The sequence below is a fragment of the Macaca nemestrina genome, chromosome 4 (genome assembly GCF_043159975.1).
Source record: "Macaca nemestrina isolate mMacNem1 chromosome 4, mMacNem.hap1, whole genome shotgun sequence".
NCBI lineage: Eukaryota > Metazoa > Chordata > Mammalia > Primates > Cercopithecidae > Macaca > Macaca nemestrina.
This window is the reverse complement of record NC_092128.1, coordinates 128,240,031-128,260,987: the sequence shown is the minus strand read 5'-3', so window position 1 is coordinate 128,260,987 and position 20,957 is coordinate 128,240,031. Positions and strand designations below refer to the sequence as shown.

The 20,957-nt window shown below is 43.7% G+C and overlaps 1 long non-coding RNA gene and 2 pseudogenes across 1 annotated transcript in view; 1 reads left to right on the top strand and 2 right to left on the bottom strand.

The window, feature by feature from the left end:
• The first annotated feature begins 2,370 nt into the window (after nt 1-2,370).
• LOC139362888 (uncharacterized) overlaps nt 2,371-20,957 on the top strand; it is a 33,814-nt gene continuing 15,227 nt past the window's right edge. Inside the window, exon 1 of the long non-coding RNA XR_011622437.1 lies at nt 2,371-2,495. This is a non-coding gene — a long non-coding RNA (uncharacterized lncRNA). The remainder of the gene's footprint in view (nt 2,496-20,957) is intronic.
• On the bottom strand, nt 6,573-9,029 carry LOC105495915 (uncharacterized; annotated as a pseudogene).
• Nucleotides 10,779-11,511, bottom strand: LOC105495918 (vomeronasal type-1 receptor 94-like; annotated as a pseudogene).

Here is a 20,957-nt window from a genome sequence, read left to right as displayed (position 1 = left end):
AACATGGTGAAACCCGGTCTCTACTAAAAAATACAAAAAACTAGCCGGGCGAGGTGGCGGGCGCCTGTAGTCCCAGCTACTCGGGAGGCTGAGACAGGAGAATGGCGGGAACCCGGGAGGCGGAGCTTGCAGTGAGCTGAGATCCGGCCACTGCACTCCAGCCTGGGCTACAGAGCCAGACTCCGTCTCAAACAACAACAACAACAACAACAACAACAACAACAACAAAAACATGATCCAACTATCATGTTTGTGCAAGACTCACATTAGATTGAAAGACACAACTAGGTTGAAAGTGAAAAGAGAAAAACAGTACTTCAAGCAAATAATAAGCAAAAGAGATCTGCGTTGGCTATATTAATATCAGACCAAATAAGACTTCAAATTGAAAAATGTTACAAAAGAAAACAAAGGTATTACGTGTTCAAATCCAATAAGCAAACAAAAGTGAGGTTCTGACTTTCAGTAATGCTAGAGTTGCTTGTTAAACACTCTCACAGGTAACAATGATAAAATCTGGATAAAATATTAGGTACAGTTACATAGGAATGCACAACCATATATAATACATGTATGTGTGTGCGGTAACAGAATGAGGATTTCAACTGTGTCCACTGTAGGTGAGATAGGTATTGCTGTTTGAATCCAATCAGATTAACCCCTCTTCAAATAACAATCCTCTTCAAAGGAATACAACAGAATTTAGAGTCTCTATAACTACTACTTATAATTTCTAGTACACAATATCAAAATTCATGAAATGTGTGAAGAAATGTTAAAATGTAATCTATACGCAAGATAAAAAGCAGGCAGCAGAAGCTAATTCTAAGATGTCCAAGACGATGTCATCAGCAGACAAGGGTTTGAGAGCAGCTATTATAAGTATGTTCATGGGAATAAAAGAAAATATCCTCATAACGAATTAACTCACGTGGAGCCTCAGCAGAGAAATGGAAATGATAAAAAGAATGGAATAGAGAGATAATGAAACAAAAAACTAAAAAGACTGTTGAGTTTATAAACAGAGTAGAAATAGAAGACAGCAATAGAAATTATCCAATCTGAAGAGTGAAACAAGTTTGAAGAAAATGAAAAGTGCCTTAGAGACCTGTGGAATGACTGAGTCTGAGGAGAGGGAGGACAGAAAAATTAAATATGATACAAAAGCAAATACACAATAGCCGAAAACTTGCAAAATTTAGTCAAACCCCCAAATTTGTATATTCAAAAGGTGAGCACACTTCAAAAAGAAAATCCACATAAAACCACACCAAGGCCCTATTAGAAGGCTGGCAGGGCAGGGTTTTCAAGGGACTTGTTATGATTTCTCATTTTCACTATTTATAATAATGGACAATATGCTCTCCTTAGAGTTTTCTTCCTGCAGAAAGTCCGATACGTCAGGCGCAGATGACTTTTTAGTCTAGTTTTCAAGGTTTAATTTCTTACCTTGGAAATCAACTAAATTTGTTTCTTTAAAATCTTGCAGTAAATTTGATGCTCCAGAAAGATGCCCAGGGAGATTCTGTCCTGCTGCGTCCGCCCTGTACAGAACTGACGCTGTGCCTCCGCCAGTTTCAGAAGCGTGTAGCTGTGGAGTACTTAAGAGTTAATCTTAAAAAGCAAATAGAAAAATGGATTCAAAAAAATGATCACTGTTAATTTCCACCGGCAAAGTCTTAAAAGTGGTACCAAAGAGAGTATTTAAAAATGGATAAAGATTTTCTAGGGAACCCTATTCAGGGCAGAAACACAGACACTGTCCAAACTTCACCACACAAACTTTCCTCATGTGTTCGGAGGGACCAAGGCGCTCTCTGGTCCTGCACCTGCGTTAATTACGGCAGGGAGGTCCACACTAGGACCCCAAGGCCTGGGAACCAGCCTGGGTAGGGGGCAGAGAAGTGGTGGATGCGGCTCCCAAAGTAGTTTAAGGGGGTCCCTTCCCCATGGCTGTTTCCTGACTGAATGCAGCAAGGTCACGCCTTTCCCCTGGGACATTTTCTCCTCTTCATCACGGTGGCAGGAGCGTCTGCGTGCGAGGCCTGACCCAGACGCGGGCCATACAGCCAGCCCGGGGTCCAGTAGGTGCATCTGGGGAGCAAAGAGGTGCAGGAAAAAAGGTGGTTTTCAAAAGTGAAGTGCCAGGTTACCAGAGACTGGGTACCTTCACATGAGGCAGCAAACTAACGGTTTCGGACACTCAAAAGGGAGCTTCCCTCGCGGGACCAAGTGGCAGCACTGCGCATGTGGCGAGGGGAGGGACAATAGACGGCGGGGTTAAAAGGAGAGGCCCCTCAGAGGGACGGGGTGGGGTCCAGACGGCCAGTGGCGGGTGGGGGGCGGGGAGGGAAGAAACGAACGTTACCATGGCAACCCTGCGGCGGAGGCTGCGAGAAGCTCTTGGCCTCTACCTGTTCTGTGGGAAATTAAACTTTGGGCACAACAAGTCATGAAGTCGGCACTTTGGGGAGACACCGTGTCACAATGACAAGGTGAGATCGGCCGCTCCTGCCAAGCTGTCTCCTCGAGGGCAGGAGAGGTTTGTGAACAGCCAAGCTTCCCTCCGCACGGCGGAACTGCACTGGAATCCTGGAGGAGCTCGGTGGCGGCGGGACCTTTGCTGGGAATGAGGGGAACTGTAGTCCCTTATCCGCACCCAGCTGTTAGTTGTAGGCTTGCAGGACTACAGTCCCAGCGTGAAACGGGATTGTAGGTGGTGCAGATCCCTGGAGGGAGACATAGCGCGGTGCCCTACTGCAGGACATGCTGGCAAGAGTAGTGTCTTAGCCGCTCTCGGCCGTTGGTCGCAGGGCTGCGGGACTACAATCCCAGCATGCAACGGGAGTGGGGTTGGTAAGGACACCTGGAGGGAGGCATGCTGGGAGAAGTAGTTTCTTAACTGCTTTTGGCCTTTGTTCGCAGGGCTGCGGGACTACAATCCCAGCATGCAACGGGAGTAGGGTTTGTGATGATACTTGGCGGGAAGGGGAGGGCGGTGCGCGCCTCGTCAGGCATGCTGGGAGGAGTAGTTTTTTAACCGCTTTCGGCCATTGGTCGCGGGGCTACCGGCCCACAGTCCCAGCAATCGCCGGGCTAGCGGGTGGTGTGCTGCCTCAGAGGGAGGAGCAGGGCTGTGTGGGCCTGTCTGCTTACAAACCTATGCTGGCCACTGATTCTGTGCCACCCTACCTAAGGGAAGTGAGTCCGGAGAGGGACTTGAGGGGCAGGTCTGAGCTGAGTAGTGAGGTGGTTGTGACGCTGCGAAGTGCACCTCGCCTTTGCCCAAATCGGGCGGGTCTCAGCCTCACTCCACCTCCCGCTGCTCAGCTCGGTTTCCCTCCAAAGCGTCGCGCCTCCTTCGGCCCAGGGAGCCGCCTGCTTTCCTAAACTGCTGTGGAACTGGCCTGAGGCCCCAGACGCTGTCCATTGTGCTGCTGCCCTCCACGTCCTCCAGCCAGAGCGCCAGTTCACCCGCTTTTGGGAGAACTCTGCCGTTTTGCAGGGGGGTGACATGGCCTTTGGCTTCCTGGAAATGTCACCCCCACCAGCGCCTTTTACATGGATGTGAATTTTGAGACATGAGGGAGGGTAATTATTGATTTACTCAGGAGATGAGCAGAGGAGAAAATCCTAATTTCCAGGCATGTGTCCTGAGCCAGGGACATGCTGGCCAGACCCTGCGCCCCCAGTGCCGCCAGAGAGCAGCCTACTGCCCTGGTTTCTGTGGAAGTCCCTTCATGCTGCTAGGCCCCAGCCCAGTCAGGTGACGGTGGGGGTGACCCATGGGTTTCTGGAGCTGGGCCGGTGGTCCTGGAAGGGCTGGCCCATCCCCCTTGGAGAGGGTCTTTGTGCCAAGGGATGCCCACAGAGGCCTGGGTACCAGGAACACAGCTCAGGCAAGGGGCCTTTCTTCCAGATTTGGCTGGAAGGAAGGAAGACTTGGTCAACTTTTCCACCCAGCCCATCTGGCCCTTGCAGGGCTGCACCGCATGGACCTGGGTTCCTGGAGTCCTCGAGGGCTTTGTGTGGCCCACTTGTTCTGATACTGAGGACATCTCTGCAGGCTGTTAATTTCAGAGCAAGGAGTTTGTGCAGACTGGGGCATGGGTGCTGTCAGGGCACCCCAGGCTGCTCTGAGGACAGCACCCCAGTGTTCATCTTGGCTCAGGGCTTCCTGCCTCATGCCCTTTCCCCAGGGATATTTGGCCTGGGCTCAAGCCCTGGTCCAGAATTCAGTTGGGAAAGGCCGTAACTCTCACCTCGCCCTCTCGCCACCTAATGTAAGAGTCTGACTCCACAATGGGTGAGACGCCCCCGCACACTGGTCTCTTCAGCCGTGCAGGGCCATCCACTCCATGCCGTGAGTTCCCACACTGAACTGAACTGTGTTCTGGCTCTGAGCTGGGGCCTCTCCTGTGCCCTTTCCCTGAATCCTCTCTGGGTCTGAGAGACTGATTCTCTCTACTCCCTGGCTTAAGTCTTGACATCCTTGGAGGGATTCTCAGAAGTGAGGGGCCCCTGCTGCTCTCTGGGGCTGTTGGTACTCGCAGGTGTGGATGTTGGCTTGCACTGATAACTGAACCCCTCCAGTGCCCTTCAGGGGTCCTTCCAGAGCAGGAGTGGTAGGGTGTGGGGGAGTGCCTTAGAGGGGTCTTGCCCTCATCCTCTGCCCTGTCTCTGAGATGTGTCCAGTAAACCCAAGGTCAGCACGTCAGGAATGAAATAATGTCTTTTGCAGCAACTTCAATGAAGCTGGAGGCCATTATTCTAAGTGAAATAACTCAGGAATGGAAAAATCAAATACCATTATTTCTCACTTATAAGTGGGAGCTAAGCTATGTGTATGCAAAGGCATAGAGAGTAATATAATGGACTTTGGAGACTCAGAACAGAGGATGGGAGGTGGATGAGGGGTGAAAAACACTACCTATTTGGTACAATATATACTACTCAGGTGATAAGTGCACTAAAATCTCAGAATTCACCACTATATAATTCATCCAGGTAAACAAAACCACTTGTACTGTAAATGATACTGAAATAAAAATTAAAACAAACATAAAATTATATAATTATAAACAGCAATTATAATAAAAAGTTTTTTTTTTTTTTCTTAAAAAGAAAAACCCAGTGCCACAGTTTTGAGTTCTGGTGTTTTGGATAGAAAGCCCCTTTTGCTCAGTAACACACACTACTGGAGAAGCAAAATCGTGAAAATTCAAGAAGAACCTTAGCATAAACACTACCTACATGAGTATTGCGGATATGTTTTAAAGACAAAGATCCGTGTTAGACTGGGTCAGCTTTGTGCTTGGTCATTTTACAATTCTTCTCCCCTAAAATACAAGTCATGAGTTGCCATGGTGATTATTCCAAATGCATTGTGATCATATGGAACTGGTGATGTATTCTAATTTCCCTCTCAGTTACAAAATGAGCCCGATGTTCTTAGCCATCAAAATCTCACCAACACCTACTACTTCAGTTTCAACTCTGGTTCCTATTTCAAGGAAATCACTCAAGGTTGCAAATCACAAAAAGACAAAAGTATTTTAATGAGCCAAAAAACTTAAAAAATTATACCCTCCTGAAGCCATGTAATTTGGTATTTATTTATTTATTTTATTGTCTATTCAGGTTCATAAACCTGCAACTGTAGCAAAATATACCATTCATGATAAGTTAATATTTATTGAATAGTAAAATAAATACATGGTAAGGGTAGATCTGGCTTCAGGTATAACTGTAATCGGGGCTGAAGTGGTATGTCCAGTAGTCAAGGACAAATGTCAATTATAATCTGACCTCCTCCACTCGAAACACACAATACTTTAAATGTCTGAAAAGGGGAATAAATGAAATGAAAGTTATGAATTAGATTAAGAAGGAATTAAACCTGGTTTAAAAATAGATAAAGACATACAAATATAAAAAATACTGAAGAACAATTAGCATAGATAGAGGAGCACTAAAAGTATGATAATGTGTTTAAAAATACTAGTTTCTGAGTTAAGTTTCAGAGACTGACAGATACAGAGACCTGACAAAGAGTTGCGCCTACACATTAAACAAGCAAACAAATCCCTGGAGAAACTGCAAATGAATGGATGGTTTCTCCTGAGCCCTTTAGAGAACTGAGGTCACGGGGCAGACTACAAACCCAACATCGGGGATGCACAAGCTTGTAGGTCACAAAGGCCCCAGGTTTTTATGTGCACCCTGAAAACCATGAAAACTGATACAATTAAGCCAGAACTTTTGAACTAGTTCCTGGGGGCTGTGTGTGTGTGGGTGAGGAGAATGTAAAACTTTGGAGTCTACAGACATAGGGTTTACACCATTGTGTATAATTTTTCTAGGAAACCTACAAGGCCTGTCAGGGAAGCAGGATAGAATCCTGAGAATGCTTCCCCCACAGTACTGATAGGGAGGGACCACTATCCCATCCACTGCTACAACTCTGGAGACACGCTCCTCCCACCTCCCCTATATGACACAAGGCCTACTCTGCAGAGAAAGAGCATCCAAACCTGAGCCACAAGGCACTGGGGAAAAACTCCCGAAACTGAGGGTGGAGAAACAAGGCCAACACCCGCATTTCTGCACAGATGCATCTCCCATAAATGAAGGGGTAGCCTGCCCCTCCACACCTGTGGGCGTTTCTCGTTAGGTGGAATGAGAGACTTGAGAAAAGAAATGAGACACAGAGACAAAGTATAGAGAAAGAAAAAGTGGGCCCAGGGGACCGGCGCTCAGCATACAGAGGACCCACGCTGGCACCGGTCTCTGAGTTCCCTTAGTATTTATTGATAATTATCTTTACCATCTTAAAGATAAGGGAGTGGCAGGACAATAGGATCATTTTAGGGAGAAAATTAGCAGTAAGACATATGGATAAAGATCTCTGTGACATGAGTAAGTTCAAAGGAAAATGCTGTGCCTTGATATGCATATGCAAACATCTCCATAAACCTCTTAGCAGCATTGCGCCAGCAAGTCCCGCCAGCAAGTCACACCTTATGCTGTAAGGCGGTTTTCTCCTTGCTCAGTAAACAGAACATACAATGGGGTTTTACACCGAGATATTCCATTGCCCAGGGACGGGCAGGATTTTTAAGCAGCAAGCTGCCTTCAGGCACTTGTTTAACAAAGACACATCTTGCACAGCCCAAAATCCATTAAACGTTGAGTCACCACAGCACATGTCTCTTGCAAGGACAAGGTTGGGGGTAGGGTCACAGATTAACAGCATCTCAAATACAGAACAAAATGGAGTCTCCCATGTCCACTTCCTTCTAGATAGACACAGTAACAGGCCGATCTCTCTTTTCCCCACACTAAAGAAAATAAATTATTAATTGGCAGGGCACTGTTGCAGGCCAACTTCAACTGGGAGTTAAGAACATGGAGAAGGAGCATCTATCCCCTACCATGGACAAGGAGGGACAGGAATGTGCTCTTGTCCTGGCATTGCATCTACAGGAGGGGCAGGAAACTCTTCAAATGTCAGTAACCCCACACCCCAGCTGACAGTGCTAAGTCTGAGGCTTCCTCAGAACATTAGAGATCTCCTCACTCCCTCACCACTGCCACCAGGCTAAGAAGCATGGAGTCAAAAGAACAGTGGAATATAGCTGGGCCAAGTGCAAGAAACCATGTGTGGGAAGAGGCACAAAGGGAAGGCACAGCAAACCCAGGAGATATTAGTAAACTACCATGAGAGGGGTTTGAATTTCCTGGTCTTCAGAAGGTTATTACTGCCATAACGACTTTTAATCCCTGCCTACCCTCTCAGCTACATGACCACAAACCCCTACACTAAGGCCTATCTGAGGGAAAATTGCTCACAGATAACCTAAAAACTATTTATCCCCTTTCAATGTCAGTGGGCTGATGAAAAAAATAAAAATAATAACCCATTTACCCCAATGCACTATCTTATACAACATATGCTATTGCTTTTAACAAAAATTAGAAGCCAACACATCCCTTTTTATCTTTAGAGAGATCTTTATTTGTGCTAAAACCAAAGTAAGGAATTCAGGAGGCTGAATCAGTGCGGAATTCAGGAGGCTGGGACCTCAGACCACGCTGGGCGCCCACCTCCCGCCCGCCGTGGCCCAGCCGCGGAGGCTACGGGTAAGGCGACCTTGGGCAGGCGGCCAGGCCCGCGACATCGAAATCAGCGTCCCTTCTCCATGGAGCGCGGGAGGATGTAGCTGCAGCCGGACGAGCGCTGGCACCCACCGGGCACCGCGCATGGATCCCGCGTGCACATTGTCGCGGCCACGGCGTCCCGGGCAGGCACCGCCGCCTCGGCTCCCTGCTTTGCTGCTCCATCCCCAAGGCGGCTTTGGGTTCCGAATGTCCCAGTTCCTCAGCAGCCAGAGGCGGGAAGCCCAGGGACGGCTTTACAGCAGCGCAGGCTGCGGTGCCGCTGGGGCGCCGGCGTGGCGGAGGCGGTGGTGGTCGTGTGTCCCATGGACACCATTAAGGTGAAGATCATCCACGGCCAGACCCCTCCAGACCTCCAGTGCAGAGGAGTGTCCCACCGGGTTAGGGAGATGTGCGGAAACAAGGGGAACTCACCGGGGCTTCCAGCGCAGAAGCAGGGCTGGAACCAGGCCGTGCGCCTCTTCTCCTGACCCCCCTGCACAGCTGGTACCGAGGGGACAACCCGAGCAAGCCCATGAACTGGCTGGTCGCTGGGGCATTCGGAGCCATTGTGGGCGCAGCCAGTGTCTTGGGAAACGCTCCCATGCACGGGATCAAGACCCGGATGCGGGGCCTGGAGAAGCACAAACGCTGAACACACGGGACAGCCGCTGCAGATCCTGAGGAAGAGGGGCTCAAGGCCTTCTACGACGGCACTGTCCCCCGCCTGGGCCGGGTCTGCCTGGATATGACCACAGTGTTTATCCTCTGCCATGAGGTGGAAAGCTGCTCAACAGTGTGGAAGACGGACTAAGCCCAGAGGGGCCGTGAGGGACCGCCCCAGGGATCTCCAGAGCAGCCACCACCCTTGTCTCACAGGATTCCAGTGCAGAAATACCAAGCGGCCGCTGCCCAGGTCCCTCGAGCTCTGTGCCCTGCCCACATTGTGGCATCAAGTCTGTGTGTCCCCTAGTGCCATGTCTCCCCGTGGTCTGTATGTGACACTGGCCCTGTGTCCACACGTCTGGCCCGGCCGTGGCTGGTTGTCCGTCTGGTCTGTGAGTCTGTGCCCACTTGTCTGTATGCTTACTGTGAGCCCTGGGCCTGGGATCCGCCTGCCTCTGCCTCCCAAAGTACTGGGAATACAGGTGTGAGCCACTGTGCCTGGCTGGGTTGGAAGAAATTTGATATCACATATACTTTGCATACTGGAAATATATTTATAATATTTTAAATGTAAAAAGTATTATAAATATATTTACATTTATAAATATTAATATAAAATATTAAATTTAAATATTTTAAATGTTTAAGTAAAAACAAATGGGGAAAAGGTATCAAAATAATTTTTGAAAGAGCAGGAAACTATAAACTGAGCAAGCAAATTTGGAAGAGTCAAATAGAAATTGAATAATTTAAACATAAAGAAATTTAACATACAATATGTGAATTAATTATAAAATTAGACTAAGTTGATGATGAGAGAGTTAGTAAACTGGATTAATGAACTGGAATTTTGAGCAGAATGAATATAACCAAATAAAGAGAAACAAAATAATAGCAATATGAATGTAATTATACACATGCGAAGAATAGAATGACAAAGAATAAAGCACAATTATTTCACCTGAATCCATACAAATAATAAATCATACTAATAAATAATTATTTACAAATTTCTAAAATTAAAAACCAGACGTGTGCCTAAAAGAGAGCAATGAAGAGGCCATGTGCAGTGGCTCACGACTGTAATCTCAGCACTTTGGGAGGCCAAGGTGGGTGGATCATTTGAGGTTAGGAGTTCGAGACCAGCCTGGCAACATGGTGAAACCTCATCTCTACTAAAAATACGGAAAAATTAGCTGGGCATGGTGGTGGGTGCCTGTCATCCCAGCTACTCCGGAGGCGGAGGCAGGAGAATCGCTTGAACCTAGGAGGTGGAGGTTGCAGTGAGCCAAGATTGCACTATTACACTCCAGCCTGGGTAACAGAGTGAGACTCCATCTCCAAGAAAAAAAAAAATGAGAGAGCAATAAAAAAAGATATCCAACATGATAAGTCAAATTGCATAACACCAAAGAGAATGAAGAAAATTAAAAACCATGAGACAGAGAATCTACACAGGTGAGAGTAAAATCTCCACAGCCCATGCAGAGCCAGAAAACTGAGAAGGAAATATTAAGAGTGCTGAAAAATTATTGTTCAACCTATAATTGAATACATAGCTAGCATATTTTTAATAAATAAGGAAGGGTAAACTAAATAACCTTCAAAAATAAAACACACACATACACACACACACACACACACAGAGAAATGTTATCTACCAACAGGAGCATCTTAAGTATACACTTCAAGAAGATAGAAAAGTTGTCTTATATAAAATTTAGGGAATCAAAATTAAATATAAGAAACTTGTGGACACAGGGAACTATTATGGTGGACTTTGAACTAAAGAAACCACCAAGTTCTTGGCAGCATAGGTTTCAAAAATATTTAGATGAAATAAAAGTGTAATAAGATAATATATTTTAAATTTAAAAAGTTTAAAAATTGCCTGCTTCTTGAAAAATTTGATGTCAAAATCTGTTTTTCAGATAATCATTTTCATTATTTATTAATCATCTATGATATTTATATCACACATTATGCAAGATTTCGATTATTCTTTTATCAGAACTAATTAGCACAAAAGGGCTAACAGAAATCACCCACAAGCATCAGGATACCCACGATGGCTGAGTCATAAGCCCATAATAGGGTTGAAGGTGATGAGATTATGAGACCCATCCAGTACATGACCACAAAGCAACTCACCAGCATCAGAATGGTTTGTGTGATCCTTTTCTCTGGGGATGCTTTTGCAGAGAGGTTGGTGCTGGGAAGGTACTGGGGTTGTCTCTGATGTCTGGACAAAAGAATTTCCCTGTATGCACTTGAGAGAAACATGATTGCTACAAAGAAGACATCTGTAAGTAGTGGCAGCATGAAAAACAGACTCCTGATGATGTAGCTTATGTAAGAAAGTGAAGAGTATTTACTGATACTTAGCACATTGCTATTGGTCACATTAGAAGAGGCCACAGTGGAGGAGGGCAGGTTACTACTGAGAAACAAACTGAGAACCCAAAGAAGTGAAAGATGCAACGTGCAAATTTCTGTTTAATTCTTGCCGACCAGGAGGTGCTGGGGCTGATGGTGATAGCCTGGAGCACACTCCGGAGGCAGGTGGCGCAGATGGAGAGCCCTCGTCCCTCCATGCATGTAGAAGAATACCTTATACTTGAAGTCATTCTGAGAATACAGTGACACTTACAGGTCTGGAGATGCCAAGAAGCTCACAGTGAGGAGCATCACTAAGTGGACAAGGGCCAGGTGACAGGCGATGAGGTCAGTGGGCTTAGGCTTGCAGTCCAGAGGGAGTGTGAAGATACAGAAGAAAAGGAGGAAGGTGTTGGCTGTGAGTCTACTACCAGCTTGGAAAATAAGGGCAATTTTTAATAGTATCATACATGGAACATGGTCATCTTAATGGTGAAGAGAAATCATATTTTACATATCTGAAAAAAGCAAGAGATATCCTATCATCAGTATTATTTATTGCATGGTCAAAATTATTACCAACATTATCATTTTAATTTTACCCGTTTATCTTGATTAACCCCAACTATCTCATATAAATTATTTAAAATGTACCTGAGCATTTTATTTTACAACAAATAAATTGTACATATCTCAAACATCCACACATCCACAATCACACCTATGTAGGGTGCACATTATCTATACTCATATAGTACCTGTGGTTCACTCCTCAGAAAGCATTTCCTTCCTTTCTGAATTTCTCATATCGCTGAACATTCTCAGGTCTTGAATTTTGTTTCTTCTTTTTTTTTTTTTTTTTTTTTTTTAAAAGTGAACTTTTTATTTCCAGAAAACAGATTTAGATTCCTTTAAAACAGTCTATGGGTGTACAAATAACAATAGTTTGTTCAGATGGCTTTGTTTTCTTTTTATTTTATTTTATTTTATTTTTAAAATTTATTTATTATTATTATACTTTAAGTTGTAGGGTACATGTGCATAACGTGCAGGTTTGTTACATATGTATACTTGTGCCATGTTGGTGTGCTGCACCCATCAACTCACCATTTACATCAGGTATAACTCCCAATGCAATCCCTCCCCCCTCCCCCCTCCCCATGATAGGCCCCTGTGTGTGATGTTCCCCTTCCTGAGTCCAAGTGATCTTATTGTTCAGTTCCCACCTATGAGTGAGAACATGCGGTGTTTGGTTTTCTGTTCTTGTGATAGTTTGCTAAGAATGATGGTTTCCAGCTGCATCCATGTCCCTACAAAGGACGCAAACTCATCCTTTTTGATGGCTGCATAGTATTCCACGGTGTATATGTGACACATTTTCTTAATCCAATCTGTCACTGATGGACATTTGGGTTGATTCCAAGTCTTTGCTATTGTGAATAGTGCCGCAATAAACATACGTGTGCATGTGTCTTTATAGCAGCATAATTTATAATCCTTTGGGTATATACCCAGTAATGGGATGGCTGGATCATATGGTACATCTAGTTCTAGATCCTTGAGGAATCGCCATACTGTTTTCCATAATGGTTGAACTAGTTTACAATCCCACCAACAGTGTAAAAGTGTTCCTATTTCTCCACATCCTCTCCAGCACCTGTTGTTTCCTGACTTTTTAATGATCGCCATTCTAACTGGTGTGAGATGGTATCTCATTGTGGTTTTGATTTGCATTTCTCTGATGGCCAGTGATGATGAGCATTTTTTCATGTGTCTGTTGGCTGTATGAATGTCTTCTTTTGAGAAATGTCTGTTCATATCCTTTGCCCACTTTTTGATGGGGTTGTTTGTTTTTTTCTTGTAAATTTGTTTGAGTTCTTTGTAGGTTCTGGATATTAGCCCTTTGTCAGATGAGTAGATTGCAAAAATTTTCTCCCATTCTGTAGGTTGCCTGTTCACTCTGATGGTAGTTTCTTTTGCTGTGCAGAAGCCCTTTAATTTAATGAGATCCCATTTGTCAATTTTGGCTTTTGCTGCCGTTGCTTTTGGTGTTTTAGACATGAAGTCTTTGCCCATGCCTATGTCCTGAATGGTACTACCTAGGTTTTCCTCTAGGATTTTTATGGTATTAGGTCTAACATTTAAGTCTCTAATCCATCTTGAATTAATTTTCGTATAAGGAGTAAGGAAAGGATCCAGTCTCAGCTTTCTACTTATGGCTAGCCAATTTTCCCAGCACCATTTATTAAATAGGGAATCCTTTCCCCATTTCTTGTTTCTCTCAGGTTTGTCAAAGATCAGATGGCTGTAGATGTGTGGTATTATTTCTGAGGACTCTGTTCTGTTCCATTGGTCTATATCTCTGTTTTGGTACCAGTACCATGCTGTTTTGGTTACTGTAGCCTTGTAGTATAGTTTGAAGTCAGGTAGCGTGATGCCTCCAGCTTTGTTCTTTTGGCTTAGGATTGTCTGGGCAATGCGGGCTCTTTTTTGGTTCCATGTGAACTCTAAAGCAGTTTTTTCCAATTCTGTGAAGAAAGTCATTGGTAGCATAATGGGGATGGCATTGAATCTATAAATTACCTTGGGCAGTATGGCCATTTTCACGATATTGATTCTTCCTATCCATGAGCATGGTATGTTCTTCCATTTGTTTGTGTCCTCTTTTATTTCACTGAGCAGTGGTTTGTAGTTCTCCTTGAAGAGGTCCTTTACATCCCTTGTAAGTTGGATTCCTAGGTATTTTATTCTCTTTGAAGCAATTGTGAATGGAAGTTCATTCATGATTTGGCTCTCTGTTTGTCTGTTACTGGTGTATAAGAATGCTTGTGATTTTTGCACATTAATTTTGTATCCTGAGACTTTGCTGAAGTTGCTTATCAGCTTAAGGAGATTTTGGGCTGAGACGATGGGGTTTTCTAAATATACAATCATGTCATCTGCAAACAGGGACAGTTTGACTTCTTCTTTTCCTAACTGAATACCCTTGATTTCTTTCTCTTGCCTAATTGCCCTAGCCAGAACTTCCAACACTATGTTGAATAGGAGTGGTGAGAGAGGGCATCCCTGTCTTGTGCCAGTTTTCAAAGGGAATTTTTCCAGTTTTTGCCCATTCAGTATGATATTGGCTGTGGGTTTGTCATAAATAGCTGTTATTATTTTGAGGTACGTTCCATCAATACCGAATTTATTGAGCGTTTTTAGCATGAAGGGCTGTTGAATTTTGTCAAAAGCCTTTTCTGCATCTATTGAGATAATCATGTGGTTCTTGTTTTTGGTTCTGTTTATATGCTGGATTATGTTTATTGATTTGCGAATGTTGAACCAGCCTTGCATCCCAGGGATGAAGCCCACTTGATCATGGTGGATAAGCTTTTGATGTGTTGCTGAATCCGGTTTGCCAGTATTTTATTGAGGATTTTTGCATCGATGTTCATCAGGGATATTGGTCTAAAATTCTCTTTTTTTGTTGTGTCTCTGCCAGGCTTTGGTATCAGTATGATGTTGGCCTCATAAAATGAGTTAGGGAGGATTCCCTCTTTTTCTATTGATTGGAATAGTTTCAGAAGGAATGGTACCAACTCCTCCTTGTACCTCTGGTAGAATTCAGCTGTGACTCCATCTGGTCCTGGACTTTTTTTGGTTGGTAGGCTATTAATTATTGCCTCAATTTCAGAGCCTGCTATTGGTCTATTCAGGGATTCAACTTCTTCCTGGTTTAGTCTTGGAAGAGTGTAAGTGTCCAGGAAATTATCCATTTCTTCTAGATTTTCCAGTTTATTTGCATAGAGGTGTTTATAGTATTCTCTGATGGTAGTTTGTATTTCTGTGGGGTCAGTGGTGATATCCCCTTTATCATTTTTAATTGCGTCGATTTGATTCTTCTCTCTTTTCTTCTTTATTAGTCTTGCTAGCGGTCTGTCAATTTTGTTGATCTTTTCAAAAAACCAACTCCTGGATTCATTGATTTTTTGGAGAGTGTTTTGTGTGTCTATCTCCTTCAGTTCTGCTCTGATCTTAGTTATTTCTAGCCTTCTGCTAGCTTTCGAATGTGTTTGCTCTTGCTTCTCTAGTTCTTTTAATTGTGATGTTAGAGTGTCAATTTTAGATCTTTCCTGCTTTCTCTTGTGGGCATTTAGTGCTCTAAATTTCCCTCTACACACTGCTTTAAATGTGTCCCAGAGATTCTGGTATGTTGTATCTTTGTTCTCATTGGTTTCAAAGAACATCTTTATTTCTGCCTTCATTTCGTTATGTACCCAGTAGTCATTCAGGAGCAGGTTGTTCAGTTTCCATGTAGTTGAGCGGTTTTGATTGAGTTTCTTAGTCCTGAGTTCTAGTTTGATTGCACTGTGGTCTGAGAGACAGTTTGTTATAATTTCTGTTCTTGTACATTTGCTGAGGAGTGCTTTACTTCCAATTACGTGGTCGATTTTGGAGTAAGTACGATGTGGTGCTGAGAAGAATGTATATTCTGTTGATTTGGGGTGGAGAGTTCTATAGATGTCTATTAGGTCTGCTTGCTGCAGAGATGAGTTCAATTCCTGGATATCCTTGTTAACTTTCTGTCTCGTTGATCTGTCTAATGTTGACAGTGGAGTGTTGAAGTCTCCCATTATTATTGTATGGGAGTCTAAGTCTCTTTGTAAGTCTCTAAGGACTTGCTTTATGAATCTGGGTGCTCCTGTATTGGGTGCATATATATTTAGGATAATTAGCTCTTCCTGTTGAATTGATCCCTTTACCATTATGTAATGGCCTTCTTTGTCTCTTTTGATCTTTGATGGTTTAAAGTCTGTTTTATCAGAGACTAGTATTGCAACCCCCGCTTTTTTTTGTTCTCCATTTGCTTGGTAAATCTTCCTCCATCCCTTTATTTTGAGCCTATGTATGTCTCTGCGTGTGAGATGGGTCTCCTGAATACAGCAGACTGATGGGTCTTGACTCTTGATCCAGTTTGCCTGTCTGTGTCTTTTAATTGGAGCATTTAGTCCATTTACATTTAAGGTTAAGATTGTTATGTGTGAACTTGATCCTGCCATTATGATATTAACTGGTTATTTTGCTCATTAGTTGATGCAGTTTCTTCCTAGCCTCGATGGTCTTTACATTTTGGCATGTTTTTGCAATGGCTGGTACCGGTTGTTCCTTTCCATGTTTAGTGCTTCCTTCAGGGTCTCTTGTAAGGCAGGCCTAATGGTGAAAAAATCTCTAAGCATTTGCTTATCTGTAAAGGATTTTATTTCTCCTTCACTTATGCAACTTAGTTTGGCTGGATATGAAATTCTGGGTTTAAAATTCTTTTCTTTAAGAATGTTGAATATTGGCCCCCACTCTCTTCTGGCTTGGAGAGTTTCTGCCGAGAGATCTGCTGTTAGTCTGATGGGCTTCCCTTTGTGGGTAACCCGACCTTTCTCTCTGGCTGCCCTTAAGATTTTTTCCTTCATTTCAACTTTGGTGAATCTGGCAATTATGTGTCTTGGAGTTGCTCTTCTCGAGGAGTATCTTTGTGGCGTTCTCTGTATTTCCTGGATTTGAATGTTGGCCTGCCCTACTAGGTTGGGGAAGTTCTCCTGGATGATATCCTGAAGACTGTTTTCCAACTTGGTTCCATTTTCCCCCTCACTTTCAGGCACCCCAATCAGACGTAGATTTGGTCTTTTTACATAATCCCATACTTCTTGCAGGCTTTGTTCATTTCTTTTTCTTCTTTTTTCTTTTGGTTTTTCTTCTCGCTTCATTTCATTCATTTGATCCTCAATCGCAGATACTCTTTCTTCCAGTTGATCGAGTCGGTTACTGAAGCTTGTGCATTTGTCACGTATTTCTCGTGTCATGGTTTTCATCTCTTTCATTTCGTTTATGACCTTCTCTGCATTAATTACTTTAGCCATCAATTCTTCCACTTTTTTTTCAAGATTTTTAGTTTCTTTGCGCTGGGTACGTAATTCCTCCTTTAGCTCTGAGAAATTTGATGGACTGAAGCCTTCTTCTCTCATCTCGTCAAAGTCATTCTCCGTCCAGCTTTGATCCGTTGCTGGCGATGAGCTGCGCTCCTTTGCCGGGGGAGATGCGCTCTTATTTTTTGAATTTCCAGCTTTTCTGCCCTGCTTTTTCCCCATCTTTGTGGTTTTATCTGCCTCTTGTCTTTGATGATGGTGATGTACTGATGGGGTTTTGGTGTAGGTGTCCTTCCTGTTTGATAGTTTTCCTTCTAACAGTCAGGACCCTCAGCTGTAGGTCTGTTGGAGATTGCTTGAGGTCCACTCCAGACCCTGTTTGCCTGGGTATCAGCAGCAGAGGCCGCAGAAGATAGAATATTTCTGAACAAGGCCGGGCGCGGTGGCTCAAGCCTGTAATCCCAGCACTTTGGGAGGCCGAGGCGGGCGGATCACAAGGTCAGGAGATCGAGACCACAGTGAAACCCCGTCTCTACTAAAAATACAAAAAATTAGCCGGGCGCGGTGGCGGGCACCTGTAGTCCCAGCTACTCAGGAGGCTGAGGCAGGAGAATGGCGGGAACCTGGGAGGCGGAGCTTGCAGTGAGCCGAGATCACGCCACTGCACTCCAGCCTGGGCAACAGCGTGAGACTCCGTCCCCAAAAAAAAAAAAAAAAAAAAAAAAAGAATATTTCTGAACAGCGAGTGTACCTGTCTGATTCTTGCTTTGGAAGCTTCCTCTCAGGGGTGTACTCCACCCTGTGAGGTGTGGGGTGTCAGACTGCCCCTAGTGGGGGATGTCTCCCAGTTAGGCTACTCAGGGGTCAGGGACCCACTTGAGCAGGGAGTCTGTCCCTTCTCAGATCTCAACCTCCGTGTTGGGAGATCCACTGCTCTCTTCAAAGCTGTCAGACAGAGTCGTTTGCGTCTGCAGAGGTTTTGGCTGTGTTTGTTATTGCCCTGTCCCCAGAGGTGGAGTCTACAGAGACAGGCAGGTTTCCTTGAGCTGCTGTGAGCTCCACCCAGTTCGAGCTTCCCAGCAGCTTTGTTTACCTACTTAAGCCTCAGCAATGGCGGGCGCCCCTCCCCCAGCCTCGCTGCTGCCTTGCCGGTAGATCACAGACTGCTGTGCTAGCAATGAGGGAGGCTCCGTGGGTGTGGGACCCTCCCGGCCAGGTGTGGGATATGATCTCCTGGTGTGCCTGTTTGCTTAAAGCGCAGTATTGGGGTGGGAGTTACCCGATTTTCCAGGTGTTGTGTGTCTCAGTTCCCCTGGCTAGGAAAAGGGATTCCCTTCCCCCTTGCGCTTCCCAGGTGAGGCAATGCCTCGCCCTGCTTCAGCTCTCGCTGGTCGGGCTGCAGCAGCTGACCAGCACCGATCGTCCGGCACTCCCCAGTGAGATGAACCCAGTACCTCAGTTGAAAATGCAGAAATCACCGGTCTTCTGTGTCGCTCGCGCTGGGAGTTGGAGACTGGAGCTGTTCCTATTCGGCCATCTTGCTCCGCCCCCCCGAATTTTGTTTCTTCTTAAAAGCTTTTCAACTTCTAAGAATATATGTATTTCAATGCTCAAAGACAAAAAACTGTCCACTAAAAATTTTATCCTCAGGAAAACTATCAATTAAAAATAAATAAAAATAAAGACTTTCAGATAAATAAAAACTGAGGCAATTTCTTGATGCAGACAGATCATTTGAGAAAGAATAAAAATAAGTTTTCAGGCTGAATGCAAGTAATCCCAGATAATTTTTTTTTTTTTTTTGAGGCAGAGTTTTACTCATTGCGCAGGATGGAGTGCAATGGTACGATCTCGGCTCTCCGCAAACTCCACCTCCTGGATTCAAGCGATTCTCCTGCCTCAGCCTCCCGAGTAGCTGGGATTATAGGCATGCACTACTATGCCCAGCTAATTTTGTATTTTTAGGAGAGATGAGGTTTCACCATGTTGGTCAGGCTGGTCTTGAACTCCTGACCTCAGGTGATCCACCCACCTTGGCCTCTCAAAGTGCTGGGATTACAGGCATAAGCTACTGTGCCCGGCCTAATCCCAGATAATTTCAATGCCCAAAAAAGACAAAGAAGACTAGTAAATGTAACAAATATTTAAGGCCGTATAAGAAATATTTTTCTCGGCCGGGCGCGGTGGCTCAAGCCTGTAATCCCAGCACTTTGGGAGGCCGAGGCGGACGGATCACGAGGTCAGGAGATCGAGACCATCCTGGCTAACACGGTGAAACACCGTCTCTACTAAAAAAATACAAAAAGCTAGCCGGGCGCGGTGGCGGGCGCCTGTAGTCCCAGCTACTCGGGAGGCTGAGGCAGGAGAATGGCATAAACCCGGGAGGCGGAGCTTGCAGTGAGCTGAGATCCGGCCACTGCACTCCAGCCTGGGCGACAGAGCGAGACTCCGTCTCAAAAAAAAAAAAAAAAAAAGAAATATTTTTCTCATATTATCTGATTGTCAAAAGCAACTTTGTAATATTGTTTGTAATTGAATCTTCAGTGCTATAATATAAGGAAATTTAATTTATTTGCCAATAACAGCACAGAGAAGGTGGGTTCAAGAAAAGATATATTGGGCTAAGAAAATTTTTCCACATAATAACTTGTATCCACAAAGATTTTAAAAAATACATTAGTAAAACTGAAAGATTAAAATAATACAATGAATAATAAGTTTAACAAAACAAACCTGTAAATATACAAGTGCTCTTTTTTCTTATTTCAACTTATTTAAAACAAATAAAATTATATAAGCAGATAACTATAAAAACATATTGTTGTATTTGTAACATATTTAGAGTTAAATAATAGTACCCAAACTAGGAGGGAAAGAGAGAATAAAGTTGTACAGGAGTAACATTTTCATAAAAACAACATAGGGTTAAAATGTGATGCTCCAATTAATATGTACATACATACATATAGTGTAATTATCAAATTAATGTGATTAGCAGGTACTATTAGGTGTACCTGCTGGTGCCCTGGTCTTGGACTTCTCAGCCTCCATAACTGTGAGAACTAAGTTTAGACTCTGTATGAATTACCTATTCTAAAATATTTTGTTGCAGAAGTAGGGATAGCCTAAGACAGCATTCATGGACATCCATGCTGTACATTAAATCACCAGAACTTGTTTATTTTATATCTAAAAGTTTGTACTTTTGATCAATATGTCTTCATTTCTTCCATCCACCACCCCCTAGGAACCACTGTGTACTCTCTGTTTCTATGACTTTGACATTTTTGGCTTCATATATGCATGAAATCAAACAGTATTTGTCATTCTGTGTCTAGCTTATTTCACTTAAGCTAATGTCCTCTAGGTTAATTCATATTCTTGCAAATGGCAGAATTCTCTTTTTTATGGCTGAATAATATTCCTTTATATAAATGTTCCATAATTTCTTTATCCATTCATCTATTAATGGATACATAGATTGTTTGCATGTCTCAGTCATTGTAAATAATTCTGCAATGAATTTAGAAGTGCTGATGTCTCTTCTAGAGACTAATTTTATTTTCTTTGGTTATATATCTGGAAGTGAAATTGGTGGATAAGATGGCAACTCTATTTTAATTATTTGAAAAAGCTTCACAGTGTTTTTTATAATGGTTGTACTAATATTTTTGTATTTTTAAGGGCATGTTGTGTTGGGAGACAATTTTTATAGACCTGTTGGTTAATTTGTTTTATGTCTTATATAAGCTTCTGTTGGGACAATCTTTTCAAGGATGTTTTTAAATAACTGACAGCCTTGTGTGAAGTGAGTAGTGTCTCTTTTTAGAGCAGAGGTCAAATACATACATAAATAAT